Genomic DNA, 13,304 nt, shown 5'->3' with positions numbered 1-13,304 from the left:
CCGTAGGATTTGATGGGCTCTAATATCCAACGGATATCGGGCCATAAAGTGATCAGGCTTTAACTTCAAAGTCAGACCCGAACTTTTATAGACCAAGGATTATAATCCTTATCGGCTCTGTAAGGGTGGTTAAGCGTCGAGCAAGTCCCCGGGCGATATCATTGTGAACCATTGGATCCAGAGCACTTTGATCAACGGTGGAGGATCAACGGATTGTTTTGTTGATCGGGTTGAGTGATGACCGTTAGATCTGGAGAGAGGAGATCAACTGTGTAGAGTGAAGCATTGTTTATAAAAGGAAAGTCAACGTGGGACCAACATATTTAAGGGAAAGGTAGGACCCTCAGTTTAAATTAAGCACGTACAAAATTCACTATAACAAATCTGATTGGTCATAAAGCAACCAATAGTCTATTTTTAAGACTACCACCTCGCTTTCATTAGCCTACTGCATCATTTTGGTATCAGAGCACAGAGATTGAGTTGAGTGCAATAAACATGTCGCCAAGGAGAGGCATTGGCATAGGTCGAGGAAGACCTAAAGCAAATGCAGTTCTACTGGAGGAGATCTGGAGTCTGCGTACAAGGATGGACACAATGGAGACTACTCAGAGGAGAACACCTAATGAAGGAGTTGTCAGTGATGCAAAAGAATCTTCTGAGGCAGAAGAAGAGGAGGAAAATGAAACTACCAAAGCTATCAAGATGTTGGCTAAAGTAAGTGGAAAACCAAAGGTGGAAATCCCTACGTATGAAGGGAGTCTCAATGCAGAAGAGCTAATGGATTGGATCATTTCACTGGAAAAATATTTTGGCTATGAAGAGGTTGATGACAAAAAGAAGGTGAAATTTTTCGTTACCAAATTGAAGGGTCATGCAGCTATTTGGTGGGATGAACTACAAACATGCAGAACAAGAAAAGGAAAGTCCAAGATCAAGCAATGGGAAAAAATGGCGAGTAAAATGAAAGTTAAATTTATGCCAAAAGATTATCAGTTAAATCTTTTCAAACAGTTACAAAATTTAAGGCAAAATGGAATGTCTGTTAAAGAATATACAAAAGAGTTTTATAGATTGAGTTTTAAAGCAGGACATGTAGAGGATGACATGGAGAAGGTAGTCAGATATATCAATGGCTTAAGATATGACATACAGGATGAGATCAACTTGGTGAGTCTGAAGACCATTGAAGATGCCTATCAAGCAGGTTTGAAGGTAGAAGAGAAGATTTTGAAAAAACAAAATCAGAGGAATAGAGGGAAAAGTTCAGTGAGAGGTAGAGGAACTACCAAACCAAGGTTTCAACAACATCAGAATGAAGCCGAGAAAGAGATATTGGGTGTTACACATGTGGAGAATGGGGACATGGATCATGGGATTGTCCTCATAATAAAACAACAAGTCAGAGGAATGTAAATGTGGCCAAGGAAAAAGAAGGAAAACCTCAAATTACAGACAAGGAAGAATCCCTTGAAGTAGGAGAATCCCTGTTGTTGAAAAGGGTATTGCTTAAGGTAGAGAAAGAGACTGGAGAACTAGCTCAAAGGAAGAGTTTATTTAGAACTACATGCAAATCCAAAGGTAAATGTTGTAAAGTGATAATTGATAGTGGAAGCATTGATAACCTTGTTTCTACAGAGATGGTGGACAAGCTAGGATTAATGAAGACAATACACCGTAATCCTTACAAAGTGTCATGGTTGCAGAAAGGACATTAGATTATTGTGACAGAACAATGCAAGGTAGAGATACAGATTGGTACTTATAAAGATGTGATATTGTGTGATGTAATGCCAATGGATGTATGCCATGTATTGTTGGGAAGACCTTGGCAGTTTGATCGGAAAGCTATTCATGATGGGAGGAAAAATACTTATACTCTGGAGAAGGATGGAAATAAACATACACTATTGCCATTGAAGGATGATGCTGACAAAGGAGCACCTGGAAATAGTGTTATGCTGATGAGTGGAAAGGAGTTGTTGCAAGAGGTTGGAAAAGGTGAAGAAATGCATTTTGTTGTCATAGGGAGACCTAAGGTAATTTTAACTTCCACAAACTTAGATGATTTACCTGAAGAAATCAAAACTCTGTTGAATGATTTTGTTGATATTATTGTGGATGAGTTGCCAAATGCATTGCCACCAATCAAGAGTATTAGTCATCATATTGATCTAATACCAGGAGCAAGTTTGCCAAACAAAACAGTATACCAATTAACTCCTCAAATGAATGCAGAAGTTGGAAAACAAATGCAAGAACTGATGGATAAGGGATTAATCAGAGAGAGTCTTAGTCCATGTGTTGTACCAACAGTACTCAGTCCAAAAAAAGGAGGTGAATGGCATATGTTTATAGATTCCAGAGCCATAAACAAGATCACTATCAGGTATAGATTTCCTTTACCACGCATGGATGATTTGATGGATTGTTTTAGTCGGTTAAAGTATTTTACTAAAATAGATCTGAAGAGTGGATATCGTCAAATAAGAATTAAAGAAGGAGACGAATGGAAGACTGCATTTAAAACAAACGGTGGGTTGTATGAGTGGTTAGTGATGCCTTTTGGACTCACTAATGCACCTAGCATGTTCATGAGATTTATGAATGAAGTCTTGAAGAAATATGTAGGCAAGTTTGTTATTGTTTATCTTGATGATATTCTAGTTTTTAGTAGAAGTAAAGAAGAACATCTAGAGCATCTTAAATTGGTTTTAAGAACTCTGCAAAAAAGAAACTATTGATAAATCTGAAGAAATGTAGTTTCATGAAGGAAGAATTAATTTACTTCGGATTTTTAGTTTCTAAAGAAGGGTTGGAAATGGATCCAGAGAAAGTCCAAGCAATTTGGAACTGGCCTATTCTAAGGAATATATTTGAGGTAAGAAGTTTTCATGGTCTTGCAAGTTTTTATAGGAAATTTATCAGAGGTTTTAGTCATATTTGTGCACCAATTCTTGAAACAATCAAGGAGACTAATCAGCCATTCAAGTGGACAGAAACAGTGGACAGGGATTTTAAGTTGCTGAAGAGGAAAATCACCGAGAAACCAGTTTTATCTTTACCTGATTTTGAAAGAGTATTTCAAGTTGAAACATATGCTAGTGGAGTTGAAATTGGAGCTGTTTTGAGTCAGGAACAAAGACCAATAGCATACTTCAGTGAGAAATTAAATGAAGCTAAGAAGAAGTATTCTTCTTATGATAAAGAATTTTATGCTATCATACAAGCCTTAAAAAAATGGAGACATTATTTGCTACCAAAGGAGTGTATATTGTATTCTGACAATCATACCTTGTAGTTCATAAACAATCAACCAAAATTGAACCAGAAACATGTCAAGTGGGTAGAGTTTTTGCAGAGCTTTACTTTTGTGGTAAAACACACCAGTGGTAGGTAAATTTTAGTGTATCAATCTTGGGGAACATATTGAGAAGTTTAGTGTATCAAAATCCTAAGCAGTGGGATTTAACACTAGCTCACGCTGAGTTTTCTTATAATGACACTCCAAACCGAAGTAATGGAATGAGTCCCTTTCAGATTATTTTTGGGATGAATCCAAGAGGTGTGTATGAGCTCAGAAATTTGGGTAAACAGGAGACAAAAGTGTAAAAGTTGAAGAGTTTGCAGAGCATATGCAGAGACTACAAGAAGATGTCAAAGGCAGATTACAAGAAAGCAGTAGAAAATAAAAACAAAGAGTAGATATGAAAAGAAGAGAGAAATAATTCTAAGTGGTAGATTTAGTGATGGTGCATTTGAGAAAAGAAAGATTTCCTGCTAAGACTTACAATAAACTAAAAATGAAAAAGATAGGACCATGTAGAATTGTAAGGAAGTTTTCAACTAATGTTTATGAAATTGAATTGCCAGAAGGGATTGGAATATCACCCATCTTCAATGTTGCAGATTTGTATCCATACAAAGAGACAAAGACAGAGCTACAGGAGGAAACCACAGAAGATGAAGTTCAAACTTTGAACTGGGAAGAACAAATGCCAAAGATAGTTAAGAAAGAGGTGGAAGCTATTTTGGAGAAAAGAGTATCCAAAAGTACCAGAGGACAGGTTTATTTTCAATATTTAGTCAAATGGAAAGGACATCCAGTGGAGGATGTTAGTTGGTTGACAATAGCAGAGTTTCAGAAGCATGGAGTAAACCCTGACAGTCTTAGGGATGATTCTTTTCTTCCCCGGGAGTCTGATGCAGGAGCATCTGGGCTTAGCCAACAATGTGATGATTTGTTCACATGTTGTGGCTAAATGAGTTGAATTTCACTGACCTGAGTGGTCAAAACTCAGTTTTGGTAGAGAGGGTTGGATCTCTCGAAATTGATCTGTACTTCATTATTGTAATAGTTAGGAAATTGTCTTATTTTAGACTAAGGGATAAGTTGTTAGAATAGGTGTGTAATAGAGCTTAAAAATAGAGATTTGATTGTTAGATTGATTAAAATAGAGATCGAGTTGTTAGTATAGTTAGAATAGGATTTGACTCATAAAAGAGAAAAAATGTAATGGAAAGGGATTAGCTGAGATGATTGAGATTTGAGTGAGAGGCGAGAGTTGAGTGATAGATAGGGTTTTTGTGATTGAGACAGAGGTCTGATAAATTGTTGTAATTGAGCCGAGAGGGCCAAGACTCTGTAACTACTATTATATTGAAGAAATTGATTCAGTGTGCAACTGTGTGTTAATCTTGGTGAAGACTCTCGTTTGCCTCCGTGAATCTGCATTCTGAACTGAATCGAGTATTTTCTCTGTTTTCACATTTTAAATTGTAAATTGCAGCGTTTATGTGTTAATAGCAGGCATTATTATTAATGGCAGGGATAGGAGAATACGAAAAATCTCAATCGTGGTTGGAGACCCGCACTCACTCCTAATCGTTGATCTCCATTTCAAACCTTTGGGTCCCAGTCAACAGCGGGGGTTAGGCGTGTATTTAACTTGCGTGCTAGTCGAAAACCCGTAAGCCGTAGGATTTGATGGGCTCTGATATCCAACGGATATCGGGCCATAAAGTGATCGGGCTTTAACTTCAAAGTCGGACCCGAACTTTTATAGACCAAGGATTATAATCCTTATCGGCTCCGTAAGGGCGGTTAAGCGTCGCGCAAGTTCCCCGGCCGATATCGTTGTGAACCATTGGATCCAGCATGCTTTGATCAATGGTGGAGGATCAACGGATTGTTTTATTGATCGGGTTGAGTGATGACCATTAGATCTAGAGAGAGGAGATCAACGGTGTAGAGTGAAGCACTATTTATAAAAGGAAAGTCAATGTGGGACCAACGTATTTAAGGGAAAGGTACGACCCTCAGTGTAAAGTAAGCACGTGCAAAATCCAATATAACAAATATGATTGTCATAAAGCAACCAATAGTCTATTTTTAAGACTCCCACCTTGTTTTCATTAGCCTCCTGCGTCAGTTTATATCTTGTGCTAGTGTCATTACAGACTACTCGGTTCTGGGTACTCTGAGTTACCAGAGATGCCAACTATGAAAATTTTGGTATTTTTGGAGGAGCTGTGGGCATTCAAGTTGGTGAAGTTGAAGAATATAAAGGCGTTGCCACAAGCCACAAAGCTTAAATTCCTAATTGTTTGTAGGTGCGTTGAGTTAGAAAGGCTGCAAGATATGAAAAAGTTGGTATCTTTGGAGGAGTTGTGTTTAGACGGATGTGTGAAGATGAAGAGCATAGGAGGGTTGGCTTAGATGACAAAGCTTAGGATGTTAAATGCTCATTCTTGATTTATGTTAGAAAATGTGGAAGGCATTGAACATTGTAAAAGGTTGGTGATGCTTAATACCCCTGGTTGTGCTAACTTACAGTGTCTGAGTGTTCGGTGTGAGGTGAGTAGACCCGTAACGTTGAGGATAGGGCAAGAATCTTACACGTCGAACAAACTTCATTAAACTTTTGAAATGTTCAGAATTATAATTTAAAATAAATAAATCATATTGTCGTGCTCATAACTCTGGTTCAAAGACATCATTAATAATTTAACATTTTAGTCATGTTTATGCCTCATGAGTGCTCATGGCTCTTGGACAATGTCATCATTAATTTTTTAAGTCCTCTCCACGCCTCTTTTAATTAGATCGAATAAGATCCATCGCTGAAATTACAAGTATATATTATAATAGAAATAAGAAGGTAGATCTAAGTTGTCCTATGATATTATTTTATTTGTAAAACAAAGGATATTTTTTTACTTTGCAATTTAATGACCAAAGTTTATGAACAGACCTAGATTTTAGCTATGAGAAGTTGGGAGAAAAAGAGAATGGTTTGCTTTCCCCTTCACCTAGGTTCAATTATTGCAAAGGGAGATGTTGATTCATTGTGATCAAACTAAAAGGGTAGATCACTGTGGAAAGAGATCGACACACCTATTGTGCATTGATCCTTGCTAAGCCATAAGTTTCTTACTGCATGTTGGATTGCAAGTTGTTGGCATTAGCCTAGATGCTTGACAACCTTGGTGTTCATCGTTCCTTGCTAAGTCATAAGTTTGTTATACATGTTGGGTTATAAGTTTTTGGCATTAACCTACACTTTATAGTGGCAACTAGTTGACTTTGAATTGGGCCTATGGTAATCTCTACCCCCATCTAAATTTGACATTGTAAATTTTTAGGAGATAACACATGTTCTTAAAACATTTTATAATATAATAATAAGTACTTATCAGACTCTTAAACAATAATATTTTTAATAATTAAACTTTATGTTTAATATATAAGTGGACATTTCCTATTATGCACAATTAGTTATAATATAATGGGCCAGAGTGATTGATTTGAAATGATCATATATTAAACTGAAGTAGAATTGATTAATGCCATCAGTGAACTGAATTTTAACTTAAGGTGCATTAACCATGAGAACTGTTTGAAAGGAAAGACTTTACGACAGATGAGAAACATAAGCAAGATGTAAACGTAAGTGAAAAGCAGCAAAAACACAGTGATACCTGAAAACAAGATTGATTACGGATTTCGTCCCTGATGGACTACGTCTCTGGGTCTGCTTTTAAGATGGGCGACCGCTTTATTAGGATTGAATCTGAGGAGGTCAATTACATAGAAAATTAACCAGACTGATTGTGCACGCAGACACTTTTGTTCATTGTCATAATAAATATCTTTGAAATAGCTTTCCAACGCCTGTCACGGTTCCCAATTCTGACTCTGGATGATCCTGTTACACTGAAAACAAAACAACCTATATCCTCCAGAATCTGCATACAAAACTCAAAACCACTCTCCCCTCTCTTCAAAGCACCAATTTGGCTTTATAGCCCTCCAGATCCACTCTAACTACTTCATGCTGAGTTTAGGAGTGAATAAGCTAAATTTAGGGTTCATATCCTTCGGTCTTGTCATTGAATGACACCTAGTGATAGGTTTACATGGCAGTTTGTATTAAAATAGCCCAAAACTCAACTTAAAAACCCAAAATACCAAAGTTCAGTTCTTTGAACCGTTGGCGGTTAGGTTGACTGCACGGAGTTGGTTGACCGCCCATGTGAATAGGTTGCGGTCTAGCCGCAAAAGGCCATGGTGACCGTTAGCCCAAGCGGTTCCGGCTACCGACGCGGTTGTCTAACTCTGCATGTGACAACTGCTTCCGACGATTACGGTGGATTCTCCATGCGATCAGATTAAAGGTTGCCATAACCTCGATGGCTCACTGTTCACATGCCCACTATTATGGTCCCGCTACGATGAACCCCGTGGTTTCGTAGCCTTGATGGCTTACCTGCCTCTATTCACATTGTAGACCATGGTCGATCTCCGTTGCGGTTTAGGACTGTTATATATGTATATTGTAATGTTTTATAAAGTTTTTGCAATGTTATATGGTTTGTAATTGCCTAAGAGGGTTTTTAGGTTAGGTTAATGGGTTTAGGTCTTAGGTTTTTAAACATAGATTTATGTAAATATTTTAGGTTAAGGTCAAAGTATTAGGGTTTAGGTGTAGGTCTTTAGATATTTAGATCTAAGAACAAACCCTTTTACAACAATTGTCACAATGTGACATACAACCACATGACGATACCTGAATCCTTTTCGATAACCAAAACCCTGGCCGAACGAACAATGAAGATGTCGACAACCAAACCCTGGCGGAACTGACGACAAGCACATGTCGAAAACCAGGTACAAAACCATATCCTACGAATAGCATGAAAACCATATCAACCACTGACATTGTCGTACAATCATAACATTACTGTCAAAGCTGAAGATACCCGATACTGAATGATGACGAAGAATACTGGCGAAGCTGATAAAGTTCAAGACCTCATCGACCAATGATCATTTGATGATCGCTTCAATGTTGAACCACTAAAGACTCCGCTCATGTTGGACTGACAAGATCCAACTAGATCAATCCTCTCCACTTGAAAGCTTTTGGACCATAAAATTTTGACTTAAATAGATAGTAGATGAGGGTAGAGCTCCCTCACTCTCCACCTTGTCCGGAAGATGTACCAATACATTCGATCAATCACCTGAAAGTGATGACCCTGATGATGTTGATCATGGCATCCTCTGAATTTGTGACCTATTCCATCCTTCTGCAGTATGTACAACTTGCGAAGATGGTCAAACAACTTGTTATGAACATGGCAATTGACTTCTTTCCATGAAGTACCATGAATTAGTGATTCATAAACATCTTTGAAAACAGTCTCTACAAGATTTTGTTCAATACTATTGACATGTATTAACAATCTATTTTGTGGAATAACAAAAACATTCAAAGACATTCTTGACATCATACCAGCTACTTGATTTGATATACTTTCCTAATTCCTGATTACTAAGTGAACTTGCTGCAATAACCCATCAAACTGTAATGTGAAGAATGTTGCAACTTAGTTCGACTTTGAAAGTATTGAAGTGGTTGTTGATTTGTTTGAATCACGGTTTCTTCATTCATTAAATGATGTTTCCATTGGTTAGAACTTTCCCTTGATGCATAAGTTTCCCTTAGACGTACTGGATACTTTGGCAATGCTTTAGAAAAGGCTTTGATACAAAAACAAATGGACTTCCTCTTCGCTTGAAAAGAGGCTTCCAAACTATTTGAAACATGAAATGGTGAAACAATACAAGAGAAACTTAACACTGACTTTCCACAATACTTACCTGCATCTCTGCAACCGATAACTTCCAAACTTGGACTGAATTGATTCATTCTAACATTAGGAAGAGGAGATTTGGACATCAATTGTAACTCATGTTGTATTCCATGCTTATGAGTAAGATTTTTGGGTTCTTTAAATAGAACTGAAAAAATTTCTACCTCTTTGATCAAACTATCTTTAAGCTGAGACTCATAACCTGAACAAACATCATGTTGACTCTTATGTTTTTCTTTTACACACATGAGTGCAAATATCTTATTTGAACTTATTAATCGCTTTATCTGATTAGCACAACTAAATTCAAGTGAGTTTTACTTTTATGTTCCCTGACAATAAATTCAGCCCCATCTTTCTTAAGGTGATATTTATGCTCTCTTCTATAAAACACTACATCATGATCATAAAGATAAGGACTTCCTAAGACAACTCCACATATGTCTACTGGAACCACATATAATTCCAGTTCATCAATGTAATTAGTTGTAATGGCAAATTTTAATCGACATTGCTTTGTGACTTTTATCTGAGTTGATTTATTTAGCCATCCTAATGGGTAATGTCTTAGATGATTCCGTGTCTCCAAACCCAAGTTCTTAACTAAATATTTAGATATTAAATTTTCTTGTGATCCATTTTCAAACATTATATCTATCTTTGTGTTCTTAGAAGATATCCTTATGTTAAATAGTTCAACTCTTTTATCCTCATTTGAAGGATTTATGTTTGATGAATATGCAATAGTATTTGAACTTGAACCAATGTCAGAAGTTTTACCTATCGAAACTATGGAATTTATCCTCCTTTCATCATCTGAATCAGAGCCTATATCTTGTTGGGTTGCTGCATTTGCTTTCTTTTCATCCTTCTCCTTGAGGAACTTCTTTGGCTTAAGTTATTGATGAAGTTTCCAACACCTAGATTCATCTTGATCAATTCTCTGGCAATGAGAACAAGTAGGTCTTTCCTTTTGGGTTGTTGTTGATTTCTCTGCCTTCGAATTGTTCTCCCTCTTGTGTCATTGGAATCCTTGATTTCCAACTCTTTGGATGATTGTGGTGAAAACTTGAATGGTCTGCCACCTAATTCAATATGTATGGCTTGAACACACACTTCATCAAAGTCATTAGGATTAAACATCAATAATGTATGCTGCAAATATGAATGTAAACTATCGATGTACTTTAATAAAGTTTCACGTGTATCCAATGAAATACCAAGCACCAATGCTTTCTTTCTGAACTCCTGAGTAAACTCCTAAACACTCTGCTCTTTACCTTGCCTCAAGTGCTACCAATTAATAACAGTTTGTTGCAGGTATCCTAAAGGATAGAATTGTTTTCTAAGAGATTTTAAAAACTTAGACCATGAAGAGATGACTTTACCTTTTTTCTTTACATCTATGTGAGTTTTACTTTCCCACTAGATTAAAGATGTTCCCCCCATTCTAAGTGTAGTTAACTGAATTTTCATTTTATCGTCAGAAATGTTCTAAATACGACAATACACTTCTAACTGCTTAATCAAGTTATATAACTTTTCAGGATTCATTTCACCATCATAAATAGGCAACTCAAATTTTAAATCAAGTTTCAAAAGATATGTTTTCTTAGGTTTCTTTTCCGTGTCAGATTCTGAACTAGAAGAAGAAGATGATGATGATGATGATGGAGATGATGGAGGTGAAGGAGGTTTATCAACCTTGCCTTTACCTTTGTCCTTCTTCGATTTCTTTGAAGAAGAAGTTACATCTCTCGCTTTCTTATCTTCGTATAGTTCTCCCAACATCTGTTGCATGCTCAAGAATGCTTGTTGGAATTGTTCCTCACTCATCTTAGTTTTAGGGGTTTCACCTGCATCAGATCATGTCATGATTGACTTATGAGCGAATCTTCGCTTTCCAATCTCTGGATCAATCTCCTCGAGGATTCCTTCTCCACGTTACGACTTTGACCTAATTAACATTCACTGGAAAATTTCTACAAATGCAACCTACTCTGATACCAAATTATATGATTTGAAATGATCATACATTAAACTGAAGTAGAATTGATTAATGCCATTAGTGAACTGAATGTTAACTTAAGGTGCTTTAACCGTGAGAATTGTTTGAAAGGAAAGACTTTACGACAGATGAGAAACATAAGCAAGATGTAACTAGAAGTGAAAAGTAGCAAAAACACAATGATACCAGACAATAATATTGATTACAGAGCTCGTCCCTGATGGACTACATCTCTGGGTCTGCTTTCAAGATGGGAGATCGCTTTATTAGGATTGAATCTGAGGAGGTCGATTACACGAAAAATTAACCAAACTAATTGTGCACACAGGCACTTCTGGTCACTGTCACAAGAAAGATCTCTGAAATAGATTTCCAATGCCTGTCACAGTTCCCAATTCTGACTCTGGATGCTCCTGTTACACTAAAAACAAAATAGCATATATCCTCCAGAATCTGCATACAAAACTCTAAACCACTCTCCCCTCTCTTCAAAGCACCAATTTGGCTTTATATCCCTCCAGATACACTCTAACTCCTTCATGCTGAGTTTATGAGTGAATAGGTTGAATTTACGGTTCATATCCTTCGATATTGTCATTGAATGACACCTAGTGATAGGTTTACATGGTGGTTTGTATTAAAATAGCCCAAAACTCAACTTAGAAACCCAAAATACCAAAGTTCAGTTCTATCAACCATTGGCGGTCAGGTTGATTGTGCGGAGTTGGTTGATCGCCCATGTGAATAGGCTACGGTCTAGCCACAAAAGGCCACGGTGACTGTTAGCCCCGGTGGTTCCGGCTACTGACGCGGTTTTCTAACTCCGCATGTGACAAATACTTCCGGCGGTTACGGTGGATTCTCCATGCGGTCAGATTAACGGTTTTCATAACCCTGATGGCTTACCATTCACATGCCCACTGTTACGGTCCCACTGCGGTGAACCCTCCAGTTTCGAAGCCCTAACGTCTTACTTGCCTTTGTTCACATTGTAGATCATGGTTGATCTCCGTTACGGTTTAGGCCAGTGGTTTATGAATTATATATTTATATTGTAATGTTTTATAAATTTTTTGCAATGTTATATGGTTTGTAATGGCCCGAGAGGGTTTTTAGGTTAGGTTAATGGGTTTAGGTCTTAGGTTTTTAAACATAAATTTATGTAAATATTTTAGGTTAAGGTCAAAGTATTAGGGTTTAGGTGTAGGTCTTTAGATCTTTAGATCTAAGAACAAACCCTTTTACAACAATTGTTACAATGTGACGTACAACCACATGACGATACCTAAATCCTTTTCGATAACCAAAACCTTGCCAGAACGGACGATGAAGATGTCGACAACCAAACCCCGACAGAACTGACGACAAACACATGTCGACAACCATGTACAAAACCATATCCTTCGAATACCATGAAAACCATATCAACCACTGACATTATCGAACAACCATAACATTACTGTTGAAGCTAAAGATACCGGATACTGAATGCTGACGACGAATACTGGCGAAGCTGATAAAGTTCAAGACATCATCGACCAATGATCATTTGAAAATCACTTCGATGTTGAACCACTGAAGACTCTGCTCATGCTGGACTGACAAGATCCTCCTGGACCAGTGATACAAATGCTTGCTTGACTTGACCCAAAGTACATAACTGATGGGCTATAATATCACTAGGGAGACTCCTTCTAATTAGGATGATAGTCATAACTAGAAAATAAGTGACAATTACAAAGCTCAACACCTTACATGAGTCTACTACCATGAAACTATGAGATTTTCCTTTCTCTGGAACTACAAGTGAAATTATACGGTGCACGAAGTTTCTTATGGTCAGGATCCATAATGGCTCTTTATGGGTGGACTAAGAGTACCCAATTCATGTTGATGACATTCAAAAACCCATCCCTACAATTTTTTTTCATGCTCTCCATATTTGTCATCTTTGTCAAAACCATTGCAGAGGAGTAGACTTGCCTCCATGCAGAGAAAACCACAATGCCTGAAGAAAAAAAACAAAAAAGAAAAAATGAAAAGTGAAGTGAGTGTGTCAAAGAGTAGAAGAGGGTTTCGCCTAAGTTTACGACCGGAAGTGAGATGGAGAGGGCATGTGCACTTCATGTAGAGCCAC

This window comes from Pinus tabuliformis, chromosome 2_2 (genome assembly GCF_031772625.1).
Source record: "Pinus tabuliformis cultivar Carrire ecotype Pingquan chromosome 2_2, CPIR1, whole genome shotgun sequence".
NCBI classification, from domain to species: Eukaryota; Viridiplantae; Streptophyta; class Pinopsida; order Pinales; family Pinaceae; genus Pinus; species Pinus tabuliformis.
The sequence above is the reverse complement of the archived record's forward strand: the minus strand, read 5'-3'. Positions refer to the sequence as shown.